Here is a 19,362-nt window from a genome sequence, read left to right on the forward strand (position 1 = left end):
CTATCTTAATTAATTTTTTTTGATTTGTTTAATTATAAATTGTTAGTATTAATTGTACTCCGTATTGTTATGTGTAAATTTTATAATTTGTGAATTATATATGATCATGATTTATATGTATATGATTAGTGTGTGGTATTATATGATTTAATTGTCGCATTGATTGATTGTGTTATTTCTAGGGTTTTTAATATTGTTATAGGGAGTATTGTTTTATCGAGGTTTTAGGGTTTTTAATGCAGAGTATTATTTTTGGGTTAAGATTTGATTAATTTTGGGAACTAGTTTTATTTTTCTAAGAGTTTAGAAGTTTTTGAATCGAATTGTTATGTTATTTGGGAGCCTGTGCCATTATTGAGATATTATAAATTAATTTGTGAAGGATTATTTGATCAAGTATGAGATCAAAAGGTTGAGAATTATTTATTTTGCTCTTGGTTTGAGGCTCAGCGTTATAGACCTAGTCCTTGGTATGTTGGTAATGAGATAATGATCATGAGTTAAGAATGAGGTACAATCTGTATTATTTGTTTTTCTATGGTCCCTTACAATGAGAATTGGCCCGTATGTGGTCTGGTTCAAGGTGTTTTCTGGTTATTGGGAGTATTCAAGTTTTTATACTTGTTGGTTTTATTTGAATTACCCATGTCCAAGGCTAGGTATAGAACAAAGAGCATGGCACACTATTGGTTATGAGTTGAGTAAAGGATTATTATTATTCGAGGTTGAGTTGATAAAGGTTATTTTCAGATTACAATGTGTAATGTAGTTTTGAACTACATTATTTAATTGAGCTAGTAATGTTTATTATCATATTATACTCTGTATTATGATATGTGGTGATTACTCAGCTCTTTGCTGACGTGTGTGTTGTTTTATTGTGCTATTTGTGTTTGCGGCCATGCCTTTTTCTTATGGTGGCCCTGCGACGATCTATTTTGGAATTTGTCCTTAATGGTGAGCAGTCAAGATTATAACAGGTTGATCCAGTGATGATCGTAGCTAAAGAAGCTCATGTGTTTCGATTAGTTTGTTATAACAAGTTTAATTTATAAAGTTGTACAAATAGCTCACTTAGATTAATTGGGTTTGTAATTATTGGGATTTTTGTAAGGCTTAACACTTGACAGGTTGTTGAGTGTGGCAGTAATACCTCCAATTTAGGAGTATGCTTCCGCAATTTTATTTAAAGGTTGTCTATTTTTCCTTTATTTATTGTTTATTATTAGCTAGTAAATCGGGGGTGTTACAGTATGGGTTCTAACCATTTTAATAGGAAAATTTTTGAATCCACCTTTTCTCATAATTTCAACAACAAACTGTTTGTTTTGATCCTTAGCGACCTACAATAGGTATAAGCAACAAAAGAATTATTTTCTTCAACTCTTTGAAGCCTTTTATTCAAGTGGGATGATAGAAGCCTCGCTAGTTGAATTAGCTTGCTTCGACACATGATTTATCAAATTAGCTGATTTCATATGCCCTCGTCTTTGATGTAGTGTTATCCACATCCATTTGTTGCTCGTCTCGAATCTCATCGTGATCTAAATTTACACCCACTTCACTTTGTAGGAAGAAATTTCTTTCTATAAAGACACTATCGCGAGTAACTGTAGACACCCATTTCTGTCTCCCCAAAACCAAACCCAGTGATGAGTACCTTTCACGTCGAATCATAATCGAATGAAGTGAAAGTGTGGAAAGTCTAATGTTGCGGTTAGTTTTTATTTCTTTTCTTTCTCTCTGTTTTTGAAAACCTATTTTTAAGAAAACAACCAATCTAGTTTGGTTTGATTCATGGCAAGGGTCCAATAATAGTGTAGTTGGGTCGGGTTCGAAAAGAGCTTTCCAACTACTACCTCCGCTTCACATTAGTCGCAACAAAGGACATGTTTGCGGAGGCCGAGGCAAAAGATTGAAAGTATGATTATTGAAAAATAAGGGTATATACTTAACTATTAATGCAACAAAAAAAAGGGAAAACAAATTTAACTTTAATTAACTTAAATAACCCACTACCATCGACACCACAAAACATCACCGAAACCAACCGCCACCACCTCCCAGTATCACCTAAACCACCGACCCCCACCACCGCCACCGAAACCGACAAACCCAGCACCACCATCACCACTGAAACCCGCCAATCCCGGCGAAACCACTCACCCAGCAACCCACAAAACCATAACCACCACCACCATCAGCACCAAAACCACGAAAACCACACATAACCCACCAACACCAACCCCACAACTTTTATCAAACTCAGAACACTTGAACCCACCACCACCACCAACCCAGAACCTTCATTGAACCCAAAACCAGACCCTCAACAAAAGCAACGAACCCGAAACCAAACCCTCGACCAAACCAATGAACCCAAAACCAGATCCTCAACCAAACCGACGAACCCACGATGACAACGCACCCACGAACCTATCAACCACGGACAAACCTTTGACGAACCCACAAATCCTTCTTTATCATCAATTAAATCTTTAATTGTTCAAATTTAACCATCAAAACTCTAGATCTAGAGTTTTGATGGTTAAATTTGACAATAAAACCTTTCATTTTGGGTTTCAACGCCAATGAGGTAACAAAAAGCAAATGAAGAGAGAGAAAAAAAGCGGAGATATCAGTCGTGGTTTCCATTGAAGATGGTGGTGGTCGGTGTTAGTGGCGACGGTGGTGGTTTCCATTGAAGGTGGTGAGAGCTTATGAAGGAAGATGTTCAATGTAGGAGGAGGAGGGGAATGAATAAGATGAATGTGGTGGTAGGGTGAAATTAATTAACCTTAGGGATTAATGTAATAAGAATATATTTATAATTTGATTAGGACGTTTTAAAAAAATAGTAAGGGTAAAATTGTCATTTCGTAGCCAAAAACTTACTAAATAAGGAAAGAAAAATATTTGTTGCGAGTAATGTGAAGCGGCCATTTAAGGAAACTGTTGCGAGTAATGTGAAGCGGAGGTAGTATATATTATAAGCCCAATTCTGAAGAATAATGAGGAAGTTATGGCAAAATTACTAAACTGGGCCCGGTTTGATATTTATGTTCGGCCCAATGATCTAGAGGAGGGCCTAATATTGATTTGTCATTCCTAATGCAATTAGAATTGATTATAGTCTTCTAGATTCTTCTAGAAGGTTCTTTTCATTCATAATTTAATTAGCATTGATAAATTAACTTTAGTTGACTTTTTAAATTTTTAATCAGAATAAAAGAAGTGTTTTTAAGGAAAATACGATTTTGCCCTTCTGTACGGCTAAATTTTATCAAAATTAAGAAAACCCGTTGTAGACACCCATTTGTGTCTCCCCAAAACCAAACCCGCTGATGAGTACCTTTCACGTCGAATCATAATCGAATGAAGTGAAAGTGTGGAAAGTCTAGTCTTGCGCCTATTTTTTTTAATGATTTTCTTTCTCTCTCTTTTTGAAAACCTATTTTAAGAAAACAACCAATCCAGTTTGGTTTGGTCCATGGCAAGGGTCCAATAATAGTGTAGTTGGGTCGGGTTCAAAAAGAGCTTTCAAACGATATATTATACGCCCAATTTTGATGAATAATGAGGAAGTTATGGCCAAATTACTAAACTGGGCCCGGTTTGATCTTTATGTGCGGCCCAATGATCTAGAGGAGGGCCTAATATTGATTTATCATTCCTAATGCAATTAGAATTGATTTTAGTCTTCTAGATTCTTCTAGAAGATTCTTTTCATTCCTAATTTTATTAGCATTGATAAATTGACTTTGGTTGACTTTTTAGAGTTTTAATCAGAATAAAAGAGTGTTTTTAAGGAAAATACGATTTTGTCATTCTATACGGCTAAATTTTATCAAAATAAGAAAATGCGTGAAACTGATTATTAGCGTCTGACGGCAGCATTAGCGCCTGGCGCTAGCCTTAGCGCTTAGCGCTAATGTCCAGCGTTTGACGCTAATCTGTTTTACTCTCTTCGAAACTCTGATTTGTTGTTTTATCCATCCGGCTGATTTTCTCTATAAATAGTTCCTAAAACCTCCGTTTTCCATCATCAATTCTCAAGAATCATCATCAACTCTCATCAAGAAATTCTTGATTCTCTATCTCTTTCTAAGCCTAGCTTTTTACAAACACAATTCCTCATACATTAGCACTAGACACACCTAGCCAAGTTCGAAGTTACCTTTGCCCTAGACGTGAAAGGTTTTAATTCCTGAGGGTTTGGTCCCAAATCTCTATTTCAATTATTTAATTTAATTCTTTGTTTATATTTTCCTTGAAGTTACTAACGCGTGTATTTTGTTATTAGAAAGAGGTACGAGGCATCCAAGTAAGTGCTTTAATTGATTTTATTGATATTATGATCTAGAAATCTTGTCTAGGTTGTTATTATGATTACTAATATCATGTTAGGATACTTGATGTTTAGAATGACAACAATAAGTTCCTAGTATCATGTTTAGGGTAACAACTATAATTTCTAATATCAAATATAACAATTGTGATTCCTGCGATGCTTCCTATATTCTTTCTAATATTCATGATAGTATCATGTTAGGGCTAAAGCTTTGATCTTTATTGCTTAGTGACATGCTAGGGTTTGTTATTAATCTTGTTAGTATCATGCCTAGGATCTTGCTATTATTATGCTTTAACATGATTATTATAATTGTTATAATTATTGTGATAATGATTATTTTTATTATTATTATTTTATAATTGTTATAATTATTGTTATGATTATTATTATGTTCCTTGATATATTATATTTATTATTTATTGCTTGATCACGCTTTTTACGCATGTTTAAAGGGAATTTGTACTTGTAATCACGCTTAATAAGATAATTAATAATCTTGTTTAGGGTTAATTTGATTATAATTCAAGTGATCGCCAATAATAGTTTTATTCGTGCATTAATAATCAACCAACAAAGATAAACAGGTTTAAGGTTAATCCTATTGATTGCATGTTAGTCAGAAAGGGCACATGAATACGATCAGAATGAAGTAGAGGCCTATTATTAGGGCAGGTTTAATCTCTTTTAGGTTGGATTTGTACCTTCATCCCCGAACTGCCAGTCATGGTTCCAGACCTATTGGAGTTAGAGATCTCTTTGATCGTTAAGGGGTGTAACCTTCACCATGTGAACGGTTTACAAGTTCCTAAAACTTGTTGGCGACTCTTTTGCTCTATCTTCTTTCCCTTTGGACGCCACCATGCTTAAGTGTATGATCACAGTGGGGTTCAAGTTTGGGGTAATGCTTGAAATATCTTCTATAGTAACAAACACTTTGTTACCTACGCGATTGTGGGAATAATACCTCTTAGTTTCCATGGGAAAACTCACGAAGAACTATTTACTTGATTTAGGGTGCATTATGTCATCTTTGTAAACATTTTACATTGATTCCATTACCCTTAATCATGTTTAGAAAAGACAACTTTTGGAACATTTCCAATTCATAACTCTTATGACGTCTTCTCAATTGCTTTTGGTGAGTTTATGTTTAGTATATTCGCAATTGTTGTTCTAATATATATCCTCAAAACGATATTTGTAAATCATTAAAGTTAATCTTGGATCGAATCATGGCAAGCAAAGTTTGATTCCTTCTTTTAACACACATTTCAATTGTAGTGTTTTTGGATTGTGAATTAATTCAACAATTCCTTTTAGATTATCATTTACTTTTGAGTTAAATATTTATCACAACAATCATATTATGGTATTAATTTTTTTTTTTTATCTCAAACTGATTTTACATTTCATTCTTAAATTCTTAAACATTTCAATGATTCCAAGCTTTAATTCATTAATTAATTATCAACATATTTACTTAAATCGTTAGTAAATGAAATAGTTAAATCTCTTGATAATTCTTGAACTTATTGGTCCACACACATCATATGTATGAGTTTCGAAAAGATCATTAGTTCCTTCACCCTTTCAACTAAAAGATGACTTGGTCATCTTACCTTACAAGCATAACTTTTAATTCTCAAGTGGTTCATAATCAAATAAGAATAATAGTCCATCTAATTGTAATATTTGGATGTGCAAATGGTTTATGTGACCTAAGCTTACTTTGTTATAAGTAAGTTTATTTTAAATCATCTAATTTTGCTTATGTGATCTACTTATATCAATGTTATAAAATAAAATAACTCATATCTAGAAAAAATGAAAATAATTTATTACCTTGGTCATGGATAAACACTTGCCCATGCCAAGTAAACCAAATCAGTATTCAAACAAGAAACCGAAATGTTGTCTCATCAAAATCGGTAATTGTCTAAAATCAGCCCAAACTAATAAGAAATTATAACTATGAAGCTTTCTCTGGCCACTCGAACACTTCTAGTGCACCTTTAAGCTTCACTTCCATGCTAGCCTCACTTCTTTGCAGCTTCTGCATAACATTAATTTTGTTAAGCATTGTAACTTTGTATCACATATCTAAGTGAAAGTTAAAATGTTAATAAAAATATTAGGTAACGTTTACCTGTCACTTCATCATAGTGGGGACATCCTTGTTCAAGCATTGGCTTATTCTCCTTTCAGCTGATAATTCACTGCATGATTCTTGAGTAAATAAACTAGCTTGACCTCATAATCCTCATCATCTTGAGAAAGTTTCTCGATGTCAAAATCATCATGTAAAGAATGCATATGTCATGAACCTCATTGTTATTAAATGGCCTCCCTAACATACTCATGTGGTTGAATAGTTGAACCATCATGTCCACATGAATTTGTACTGACTATCCTGGCAAGAGTTTTCTATTGATTATATCACCAGTGATCTTATAGGTTTCAAACCTAATATTTCCAATCCAGGAGTCGTCACTCTTGGGAACCATGTTAATGATTACCTTAACGTTCGCATCCAATTCCCTATTGTAGACACCTAAAAATGTCTCCCCAAAACCAAACCCTATATGAACAACCTTTCACTGCCATTAATGGTCAGGTTGAGTATTTAATCTTTGGAGTGCTTAAATCCATGTTTCCATTCAATAGATTTCATAAACCAATCCATTTCCTAACTCATTTCCCTACACCATAACTTGTTTTCCTCTTTTCGTGTCCACATTGCAAAACCAAGAGAAACTGATTTTTTAGCCTTATAATTTTGATCCAATTATTATGTTTTTATATAGGCCTTTTATTAAGCTTTCCAAAAATATATCATTAGCCCAATTCCGATTTAAAACGAAGAAGATATGAGCCAAACACTAAACTTGGCCCAAAACCGACACCCTTATACAAAAACGGCCATATCTTAAAATCTACAAATTATTTTGACCTGATTAAAATTGTGTTGGAAGATATACTTGATAATATTTCCAATTATATATTATATGCCTTATTACAAGTTACGGATCAAAAGTTATCATGGTTTAAAAAACGCGTAAAAAACTGGAATTACCGTGCAAAGTGTAAAAGCACCGTGTTACGGCAAAATCGAACGTGGTACGGTGCCTGGTGCCGTGATACGATAATTTTCAACGTGTCACGGTGCTTTTTTTCATGGTTTTTCCACGTGAAAATCCACCCTGGCACGGTACTTGTTGTCGTGACACGACATTTATCACCTTGTCACGGTGCTTTTTCCGCTTCTTTTCTGCGTCATTCTCACGCATTTTTTTTACCGTGATACGGTGTACTGTACAGTGCCATAGTGGACACTGCCGCGTCGCAGTGTGCTGTGACGTGTCACGGTACATGTTCCGTGTCACGGGAATTTCCCTTGTTTTCTCTTCGTTAACCCTAACGCGATTTATCCTCCGTTGGTCTATTTCTGTCCCGCGTCACACCAAAGTACCCCGCGTCACGGGTATCCTTGCCGTGTCATGGCATTTTTTTAGGTTTTTTTTTATCTTTTCTAGGGTTCCGTGTGATCCCCTACTCATTTCCTCTACAAATACCCCCTCCTTTCTACAGTTCGGGGGCACCAAATCATTTTCTCTTCTTCTCTTTTACACCAAAAATAATTCTCTTCTCTCTCTCTCATATTCTAAGCCTTAAACCTATATTCTTATTTACACCATTCTTCCCTTAAGTACTCCAAGGAGTCCATACTTGACCCTAGGTTCCGTCCTTAAACCAAGGCGTGAAAGGTATAATAATTGAGGGTTTGGACCAAATCAACTCTACTTTTTATTTAATTTAATTTAATTTTAATTTAATTTTTATTTTTTTATTGAAGTTACTAACAATTTATTCATGATGTAGTGTAGGGAATAATTTCAAGCCTTTAAAATCCCACTAGCTTGAACCCCACTGTGATCATACACTAAAGTACGGTGGCGTCCAAAAGGGAAGAAGATAGAGCAAAAGAGTCGCCAACAAGTTTTTTAGGAACTTGTAAACCGTTCACGAGGTGAAGGTTACACCCCTTAACGATCCAAGAGATGGTCAACTCCATAAGGTCATGAACCAAATAAGGGTTCGGGGATGAAGGTACAAATCCAACCTAAAAGAGATTGAACCTGCCCTAATAATAGGGCTCTACTTTATTCTGATACTATTCATGTGCGCTTTTTAATTAACATGCAATCAATAGGATTAATCCTAAACCTGTTTATCTATGTTGGTTGAATTTAATGCACAAATAAATCTATTATTGGCGATCACTTGAATTATAATCACAATTAACCCTAAAAAAGATTATTAATTATCTTATTAAGCATGATTACAAATACCAAATTCCCTTTAAACATGCAATAAAGGTGTGATCAAGCAATAACAATAAATATCAAGCAACATAATAATAATAATAAATCATGATAATAATCATCATCACAATAATAATAATCATAAATTATAACAATTATAACCATAATCATGTTCATGTTAATATTAAAGCATAATAATAGCAAGATCCTAGCCATGATACTAACAAGATTAATAACAAACCCTAGCATGTCACTAAGCAAAAAAAATCAAATCTTTAACCCTAACATGATACTAACAATCATAAATATTAGGAAGAACATAGGAAGCATCATAACAATCATATATAATATTAAAATACCCTAGACATGATACTAGGAATATCATAATAACAATGTAAACATGATTTCTACATCATAATATCAATTAATCAATTAAAGTACTTACTTTGATGCCTCATACCTCTTTCTAATAACAAAATACACACGTTAGTAACTTCAAGGAAAATAATAAACAAACAATTAAATTAAATAATTGAAAGAGAGATTTGGGACCAAACCCTCAGAAATTAAACCTTTCAGGTCTAGGGCGAAGGCAACTTCGAATATGGCTAGGTGTGTCTAGATCTTGTGAATGCGGAATTTTGTATGAGAAAGCAAAGTTTGAAGAAAGAAAAAGAGATTAAGAGAGAGTATGTGATGAATGAAATCAATTCGTGAATGAATGAATGTAGATGATCGGTGGTGAATAAAAACGGAGTTTTTAATACGATATTTATAAAGAAAATCAGCTAAAAAGATAAATTAAACAAAACAGAGTCTGGCGCTCAGAAAAACAGGGCTGGCGCCAACCTTAGCTAGCTGGCGCTAGGCACCAAAACTAGCGCCAGGCACCAACAGTAGCGCCAGGCGTCAATGGCTAGCGCCAGGCGCAAGGCCTGGTTCTAGGCGCCAAGGCCTGGGGTTAGGCGCCAAGTTTGATACCAACGCATTTTCGAAAATCCGATAAGTTTACCGTACTGGAGGATAAAATAATATAATTTCCTCGAAAATGCTATTTGATTTTGATTAAAACTCTGAAAAGTCAACGAAAGTCAATTTATCAATGCTAATTGAATTAGGAATGAAAAGAACCTTCTAGAAGAATCTAGAAGACTAATACCATTCCTAATTGCATTAGGAATGATAAATCATATTAGGCCCTCCCCTAGATCATTGGGCCGCACATAAAGCTCAAACCGGGCCCAGTTTAGTAAATTGGCCATAACTTCCTCAATATTCATCGGAATTAGGCTTATAATATATCGTTGGAAAGGTCTTTGCAAGCCCCATCCAACTACACTACTATTGGACCCATATCATGGACCAACCTAACTGTATTGGCTGTTTTCTGAAGATAAGTTTTCAAAAACAGAGAGAAGAGAAAAGAAATAAAAACTTTCCGCAACACTAGACTTTCCACACTTTCGTTTCATTCGATTATGATTCGACGTGAAAGGTACTCATCACTGGGTTTGATTTTGGGGAGACACAAATGGGTGTCTACAGAAGCCCCCACTTTGACTGAGTTTGGAGAAACGCGAGTTTCGAAAACAAAAGTCAAAGTATCGATAGGGACAGAGAATGATTCAGAACGTTCTGCGATCCTAAATCAATCTTGCAACGCCGATACCTGCAAAACTAGCATTAGTTAAACAGATAAAAGAATTAAGAAACGCGTATCTTGCACCGTCGAGCACACGCCTCTGAAAGTAACCAACTGTTTTGATGACCTCCTGCAAGCTAGAAAATGCCATCCTGCTTGAAAATCGCTACGCCTGTAACTGCTTCCAAATTTGGAAGATTGCTCCGCTTGAAATGATCCTCCTCCGCATTGATAATATTCCACGTCCAAGGGAATATCATCGAAGATTGCTTCTCTTGAAACAAATCCTCATCCGTATTAATAATATTCCACGTCCAAGGAAATACTATCGAAGATTGCTTCTCTTGAAACAATCCTCATCCGCATTGATAATATTCCACGTCCAAGGGAATACTATCGAAGATTTCTTCTCTTGAAACAATCCTCAGTTGTTTGTGACAACTCTCCACAATCTAGGGAACGCCACCTTGCTGTTTTGATGTTCACTCGTCTCTGAACAATGAGCTTCTTTTTGATATGACTCTAATTTCCGCTGTGATAGTCTTCGAAAAGATCACTGCTTTTTAATCCTTAATGTTGCCATGCCAGTACGTCGGCGCTTTGTTGCTTGTGAACCAGTATGTCGGTGCTGTTGCTGTGATGACAATCCTCTTTTCTCTGGGAATAGTTGCCAACACAACTCTTGTATGATGTATGACAATCCGATTTAGGGAAAGTTGTCAATGCTTCGTAACAATCCATCCTTGGAAATGTTGCCACGATGAAGCGACAATCCGTATCTCGGAAAATTCGCCAAAATCCAATTTTTGGGAAAAGTTGCGAATGCTTTGTAACAATCTTTCATAAGAACTTTGCTACGATCGACAATCCACATCTTGGAATATAACTCTTGAAAGCAATCCACCTTGGAAATTTGCCAACGCTATGCGACAATCCTTTTGGGAAAATATTGCCATTATTGAAAATCCGTGTCTTGGAACATTTGCAAAAAAAAAGAGTCGACCGACAATCCACTTCAGGAAAATTTGCCACCTACTGAAATGAATGACAATCCACGTGAAGGAACTTTGCCGATATTTATGATGAATGGAAACCTACAACAATCCTTTGGGAAATTTTTCCATAGGGAACTGGGTGTATGTCAATCCAATCTCGGAAAACTTGCCAGCGATCTATGAATGTATGACAATCCGAACTTGGAAAAACTTGCCAAACAAAGAAGGAGCACGACAATCCACGCTTGGAAACTTTGCCAGAGATGACAATCCAATCTTGGAAAAATTGTCGTTGAAGAAGATGCACGACAATCCATTTTTGGAAATATTGTCAGTTGGGGATGACAATCCAATTTTTGGAAAACTTTGTCGTTTAATAAGAATGCGCGACAATCCATATCTGGAAACATTGTCATTTAAATGCTAGCTTTTGAACTGATGCTTTGATGCTTGTAATGAGCCAATACTTAGGCGCTTAAGCTAAGTGAGACGATCTTTCGTCAGGTCGATCACTTAGACTGTAATCAAATCGACTACTCAATCATGTCAAATTGCTTATAGGGGCTAACTGGCGTATCAAGGAACCTGAAATTGCTGTATGAGGTCGAAATCACCTTTCTGAGAGGCTTCGAGCTCTGTCGCTGCTGAGATATCTCTAGCGCCAAGAATTTGAGTAGGGTCTTCCCTGTTCTGCTGCACCTATATTTATTTTGACTATAGAACTTTTCCAATCTTTTCAATTATCTTAGGGTTGACCTAAGGTTTAGCATGACATGACTCAAAGTATAAACTTGACTCGATACGATTGACTGACTCGAGGTTGACTCGACTCAAACTGTTTGACACATGTGTTAGACTCAAATCAAAGTGATGTGACACGACATGACTCAATGTGTACATGACTTGTGTGTGAATTGTATTGTGATTGTGCGACTCGAAAATGCAAAAAAGCAAAAATTTTCTGTCATTTTTATGGAGGGTACCGACTTTCTCCCGAAATAGAAAGACGTGAAAAAGAATCGAAAGTTTGAAGATGCATGTTGAATGAGCTTAGTCAAATGTTGTTTGATACTATCTCTCAAGGTGCAAGGATTAATCCATCCTAGACTATCTCAACTGTTGAAAGTATTTGGGTAACTTAGGCACGGAGGCTAAGCACTTCGTACTTTGTGATGCAATGACAATTGTGATTGATGAGTGATGAGCGATGTGAAAAGGCATGCTTCAACGTTATGTTAAGATTTCATGACAAAGGGTTCCTAAGGGAAGTGTATTTGGTCATGTATCTGTGCGGTGTGTGAAAGTGACACTAAAGTTAGGCCGCAAGAGCTAAGTGTGTGGAAAAATATATTGAAAGAGTCAAATGGTGGTGACTCTTAGGCTAGGTAAGCTAATGAAGTAAGGATCAAGCCCCCAATTCTAGCTCTAAATGAATAGGGATGAGCATAGGATATCCCTTGATATGATCATGGTGTGAGTGTGTGAATGTAAATATGAATGCATGTTTATTACGGCCGCACCTCGATGTGAGGTTGCCTACGTATCCGTTAGGAATCAGGCCGAACGTAGCTCTAGCCGAACCTCGCACAAGTGTGTACACCTCAAAAAGGTCTTTTCAAGGGTTGTAACGTGGTTAGGCTAAAGGTTTGAAAGAAGAAGGGGATAAAGGCTCAAGACCCTAGATAAGCCCCCAAGGTGTGCAACCTCGCTTTTGAATCTTTATATTTTTATGCTTGAGTTTCTACTCTTTTTTTTTAGCTCTCTTTTATCTTTTGCTTTAGCATCTATTTTATTTTTATAAGTGTGAGCAATCTCGATCATGCGGTCTAGCACTCACTTGGCATTCATGTTTCTCAGGCGCGGTACCGAGCACTCGATAAGAGACGCAATCTGAGACGTGTTCATATCAAAGATATTTTCATATCAAAGACATTGGAACACTTGCCCTTTTGTACACTTTTATTTATTTATTTTTTGCTTATGAATTACTCAAGCTCTTTTTAGAATTGCATAAGTTACACACCATCCCATCCCAGGGTTAGGTAGATGTAGGTTGAAAAAAGAAAGGTCTATCGTTAGACGAAGCTCAAAGTGGTTTATGAAGAAAGGATTACATATTTGAAAGGTGAAAGCAGATATGATGTGGCTACAAGGGGTGCCTCAAATCATTGGTATACCTTGTGCTTGATTCGACATGGATTTTTATTTATTTATTTATTTATTTATTTATTTATTATTTATTTATATTTATATTATTATTATTATTATTATTATTATTATTTTTTATTTATTTTTTATTTTTTATTATTTTTTTTTAATGCAATGCAATGTGATGATCATATATAAGGAAATAAATGCTCATTTTATTAAAAAAAAAAAAAAAAAGGAAAAGAAAGAATCTACAAAATTAATCTAAGGGAAAAGAAGGGTGCCTATGCTAGACTTATTGGGAGAAGAAGAAAAAAGAAAAGAAAAAGAAATAGAAAAAGAGGTCATGAAATCCTGTCGTTGAAGCTCGCCTCTTGTCTTGTATTGTTTCCTTTATCATCACTCGCTCTTCTCGCTAGCTAGAGGCAATGGGATCTTATTTGCCTCTATGAGATCTTGAATGAGGTTTTGAAACCTATAACATTCATCAGTAGTATGACCGTTTCCTCGATGGTACTTGCAATAGGAGTTTGGATTCCAACTAGGCAATCTATTTTCAGGTGCGGGATCTTGAATAGGTCCAATGGGAGTAACGAGTCTTTTGGCATGGAGTCGATCGAAGGCAGTATCGTAGCTCATCCCAATGGGGGTGAAGTCTATCCTTAGTTGCTTCTTAGATCCTTGGTTATCTATGGCTAAAACTTCACTGAGATCAAAGGTACTAACATTGTTACTAGAGTGGGCGTTTTCGGAAGAAGAAGGATTGTCGCTCTTCTTTCCTTTCCAGCCACCGTGGTTACTGTTGTTAGTAGCTTTTTGCTTTGCGAGGTCATCTTCGATTTCAATTCCGATGTCATAAACGACCTTGAAAGTATTCAAATTGTGTTGATAATTTAGGTGCTTTGAATACTTTTCTTGGAGATTCTTGATAAACATCCTCACAGATTCCTTTTTGGTGGGGACTTCAATCATCTTAGCGGAAGTTTCCCTCCATTTATTAAAGAAAAAAGTAAAACCTTCATTCTCTTTTTGTCTTAGCATCTCAAGTTGTCTATGGTCGGTTTCAACTTGAATATTGCACTTGTACCTATCAATGAAAGCGTTTACTATCGATTCCCAGGTAGAGGTTTTCTCCTTGTCAAGGGAGAAGTACCATTGTTGGCAAACGGTTTCAAGAGATAGTGGGAACAGAGACGGGAAAGCCTTCTTATCGATACCCTTAATGTTCATTATAGTTTCAAAAGCTCTTAGATGAAAATAAGGGTTATCAGTTGCCTTGAATTTAGGGATGTCAGTGGCGTTGAACTTATGTGGAAGAAGTTCCTTATCCAGCGAGACCCCTTGTGAACTCATGCCCTGAAATTTATAATCGCTAGATAGCTTGCTTAGACTTTCTTGCATGAGGTTCATTTGTTGTTGCTTCACGGGATCATCGATCTTGAGTGTGAGTAGCTTCAGTGTCTCAGTCACGGTAACCAATTGGTTCTTAAGCTCATTGACTTCTTCTTGACTTGCCATTATCTTTTTAGCCTTCCTCTTTTGACGAATTGGTTTATCAAAAAGTGAGACTTGAACAAAGAGGTTGTCCTTGATTAATCGCCCTTCTCTCCTCGACCAAGTACTGTGGAAAAGGAATTTGGGGTTATTTATTGTTAATTATTTGATTCAAACTTCATTCAACATGCAATGGATGGAGGAAGTGAAGGAAGATTGGAATAGAATGTGAAAAAAGAAAAAGATGATGGAGGTGGAGGGATATGAAGAATTAGGAATAGAATGTACCCCCAACTCAAATGACGGAAAAGACCGACTCATGCATGAACCTAAGACATGGTCATGGTGATGTATACTCAAAGTGTGTGCTAAGACTAGTGAGTGTAGGTGGTATGTTAAGACTCGTGTCATGACCATGTGGCTAGACTATGTGACTAGACTCAAGTAAAGACTAAGTTAAGACTTCACGTATATGCATTAAACTGGACAGACTGTGGTATTTTATTCATAACGTTTTATCTGTGACTCTGATTTGGATGAAATCAACGCCAAATTAAAGATAAAACTCGGGGCTACAGATCCATAGGTTGTACGACTCGCAGTTCTTCCTATAACTCCGGCTATGACCAAAACAAGTTGACGTTTGTGCAGTATACGGGAATAAAAATCCGGGTTGACTTAAAGGAACTATGACTCGATTTTATATTTATTTATTAGCTCAAATTAATTAATTAATTAATTAAACAAAGTCCTTTAGTCATTAATTAGTTTATTTAGTCTTAACACAAGTCAAACAAACGGTTAAGAGAAACATAGAATATATGCACAACAAATAATGCACAATTAGTCAAGTAGGCACAATATGATGCAATGAGTTTGCAACCTAACCATGGCTCTAGTTCTCTAAAGTTCGGGATATGGTTTAGTCAATAGAGGGTCCATGGTTAATTGTCCGGATGCACTGCGCGAAAGCCTAACCGTGAAGGGTTGGCGCGAGTGGATGGGACACCGCGAGCTTTAGAAAAAACTCGCTTCCATGGTTTGGTGAATTCAAAATCTCGGATGTACCCTTTGTTGCACGGAGCGTTCAATCGGGTAGATGGAGCATGAATTCCCAGAGGGTTATGTCCATATGTAGAACACATATGGGTTTCAGAAAAGTGAGAAAAAATTCAATCAGGAAGTAGGATCGAGCAAACAATACGAAAAACCGGTCGAAATTAGAACGCATATTTCTGGCTCGGTATTGGGGGAAATTGGCGCCAGCAAACAGAGACTCGCGCCAGATTTTAACTGTAGCGCCTGGCGCCAATGCTGGCGTCTGGCGCTATGGCTAAAAGTCTGGCGCCAAGCTCTGGCCCTTGACGCTACTTCCCACATGCCTCAGCAGCTTTCTGTGCTTGATAAAATTTTCCAGTTTCGCGCGGTGTTATTTCTGTCCTAGTTGTGAAAGACGTTTCTCAAATTTCCTACGTGTAAAATCCTATGTTTTTAACTCATTACGGATGGTCTTTCCAATGAGATCTTTTTTATGCATATGACAATAATGTTAATCAAAATTACGCACATGAAATACTTAGAACTTTTCGAGTCTCATCCACTCATTCTAAATCATTGCCGAAACAAATTCAGGAATTAAAATAGAAATCCTCCCCAGTGGAGTCGCCAAAAACTGTAGGGAATAATTTCAAGCCTTTAAAATCCCACTAGCTTGAACCCCACTGTGATCATACACAAAAGTACGGTGGCGCCCAAAAGGGAAAAAGATAGAGCAAAAGAGTCGCCAACAAGTTTTTTAGGAACTTGTAAACCGTTCACGAGGTGAAGGTTACACCCCTTAACGATCCAAGAGATGGTCAACTCCATAAGGTCATGAACCAAATAAGGGTTCGTGGATGAAGGTACAAATCCAACCTAAAAGAGATTGAACCTGCCCTAATAATAGGGTTCTACTTTATTCTGATCGTATTCCTGTGCGCTTTTTAATTAACATGCAATCAATAGGATTAACCCTAAACCTGTTTATCTATGTTGGTTGAATTTAATGCACAAATAAATCTATTACTGGCGATCACTTGAATTATAATCACAATTAACCCTAAATAAGATTATTAATTATCTTATTAAGCATGATTACAAATACCAAATTCCCTTTAAACATGCAATAAAGGTGTGATCAAGCAATAACAATAAATATCAAGCAACATAATAATAATAAATCATGATAATAATCATCATCACAATAATAATAATCATAAATTATAACAATTATAATCATAATCATGTTCATGTTAATATTAATATTAAAGCATAATAATAGCAAGATCCTAGCCATGATACTAACAAGATTAATAACAAACCCTAGCATGTCACTAAGCAATAAAAATCAAATCTTTAACCCTAACATGATACTAACAATCATAAATATTAGGAAGAACATAGGAAGCATCATAACAATCATATTTAATATTAAAATACCCTAGACATGATACTAGGAATATCATAATAACAATGTAAACATGATTTCTACATCATAATATCAATTAATCAATTAAAGTACTTACTTTGATGCCTCGTACCTCTTTCTAATAACAAAATACACACGTTAGTAACTTCAAGGAAAATAATAAACAAACAATTAAATTAAATAATTGAAAGAGAGATTTGGGACCAAACCCTCAGAAATTAAACCTTTCACGTCTAGGGCGAAGGCAACTTTGAATATGGCTAGGTGTGTCTAGATCTTGTGAATGCGGAATTTTGTATGAGAAAGCAAAGTTTGAAGAAAGAAAAAGAGATAAAGAGAGAATAGGTGATGAATGAAATCAATTCGTGAATGAATGAATGTAGATGATCGGTGGTGAATGAAAACGGAGTTTTTAATACGATATTTATAAAGAAAATCAGCCAAAAAGATAAATTAAACAAAACAGAGTCTGACGCTCAGAAAAACAGGGCTGGCGCCAACCCTGGCTAGCTGGCGCCAGACACCAACACTAGCGCCAGGCGCCAATGGCTAGCGCCAGGCGCCAGGCCTGGTTCTAGGCGCCAAGGCCTGGGGTTAGGCACCAAGTCTGATACCAACGCGTTTTCGAAAATCCGATAAGTTTACCATACTGGAGGATAAAATAATATAATTTCCTCGAAAATGCTATTTGATTTTGATTAAAACTCTGAAAAGTCAACGAAAGTCAATTTATCAATGCTAATTGAATTAGGAATGAAAAGAACCTTCTAGAAGAATCTAGAAGACTAAAACCATTCCTAATTGCATTAGGAATGATAAATCATATTAGGCCCTCCCCTAGATCATTGGGCCGCACATAAAGCTCAAACCGGGCCCAGTTTAGTAAATTGGCCATAACTTCCTCAATATTCATCGGAATTGGGCTTATAATATATCGTTGGAAAGGTCTTTGCAATCCCCATCCAACTACACTACTATTGGACCCATATCATGGACCAACTAAACTGGATTGACTGTTTTCTTAAAATAAGTTTTCAAAAATAGAGAGAAGAGAAAAGAAATAAAAACTTTCCGCAACACTAGACTTTCCACACTTTCGTTTCATTCGATTATGATTTGACGTGAAAGGTACTCATCACTGGGTTTGGTTTTGGGGAGACACAAATGGTAACCTTAATGATATTAAAACATCATTTAATGTTTAACCAGAGTTAATTCTTGGTTAATGTAGACACCAATTTGTGTCTCCCCAAAACAAAACCTAGTGATGAGTACCTTTCACATCGAATCATAATCGAATGAAGTGAAAGTGTGGAAAGTCTAGTGTTGCGGTTAGTTTTTATTTCTTTTCTTTTTCTCTATTTTTGAAAACCTATTTTAAGAAAACAGCCAATCCAGTTTGGTTTGTTCCACGGCAAGGGTCCTATAATTGTGTATTTGGGTCGGCTTCGAAATGAGCTTTCCAACGATATATTATAAGCCCAATTCCGATGAATAATGAGGAAGTTATGACCAAATTACTAAACTGGGCCCGATTTGATATTTATATGCGGCCCAATGATCTAGAGGAGGGCCTATTATTGATTTATCATTCCTAATGCGATTAGGATTGATTATAATCTTCTAGAATCTTCTACAAGGTTCTTTTAAATCCTAATTTGATTAGCATTGATAAATTGACTTTAATTGACTTTTAAGAGTTTTAATCAGAATAAAAGAAGTGTTTTTAAGGAAAATACGATTTTGCCCTCTCGTATGCTTAAATTTTATCAAAATAAGAAAACACGTGGAAAAATGATTTGCAACGCCATACGACAGCTTTGTCACCTGGCGACAAAGTGCAGTGTTTGGCGACAGGCCTGGTGTCTGGCGACAGGCGCGTGTTTGGCGCTGCAGTCGTGTTTTATTCTTTTCGAAACTCTAATTCGTTTTTTTTTCTG

Source organism: Chenopodium album, chromosome 4 (genome assembly GCF_948465745.1).
Source record: "Chenopodium album chromosome 4, dcCheAlbu1.1, whole genome shotgun sequence".
NCBI lineage: Eukaryota > Viridiplantae > Streptophyta > Magnoliopsida > Caryophyllales > Amaranthaceae > Chenopodium > Chenopodium album.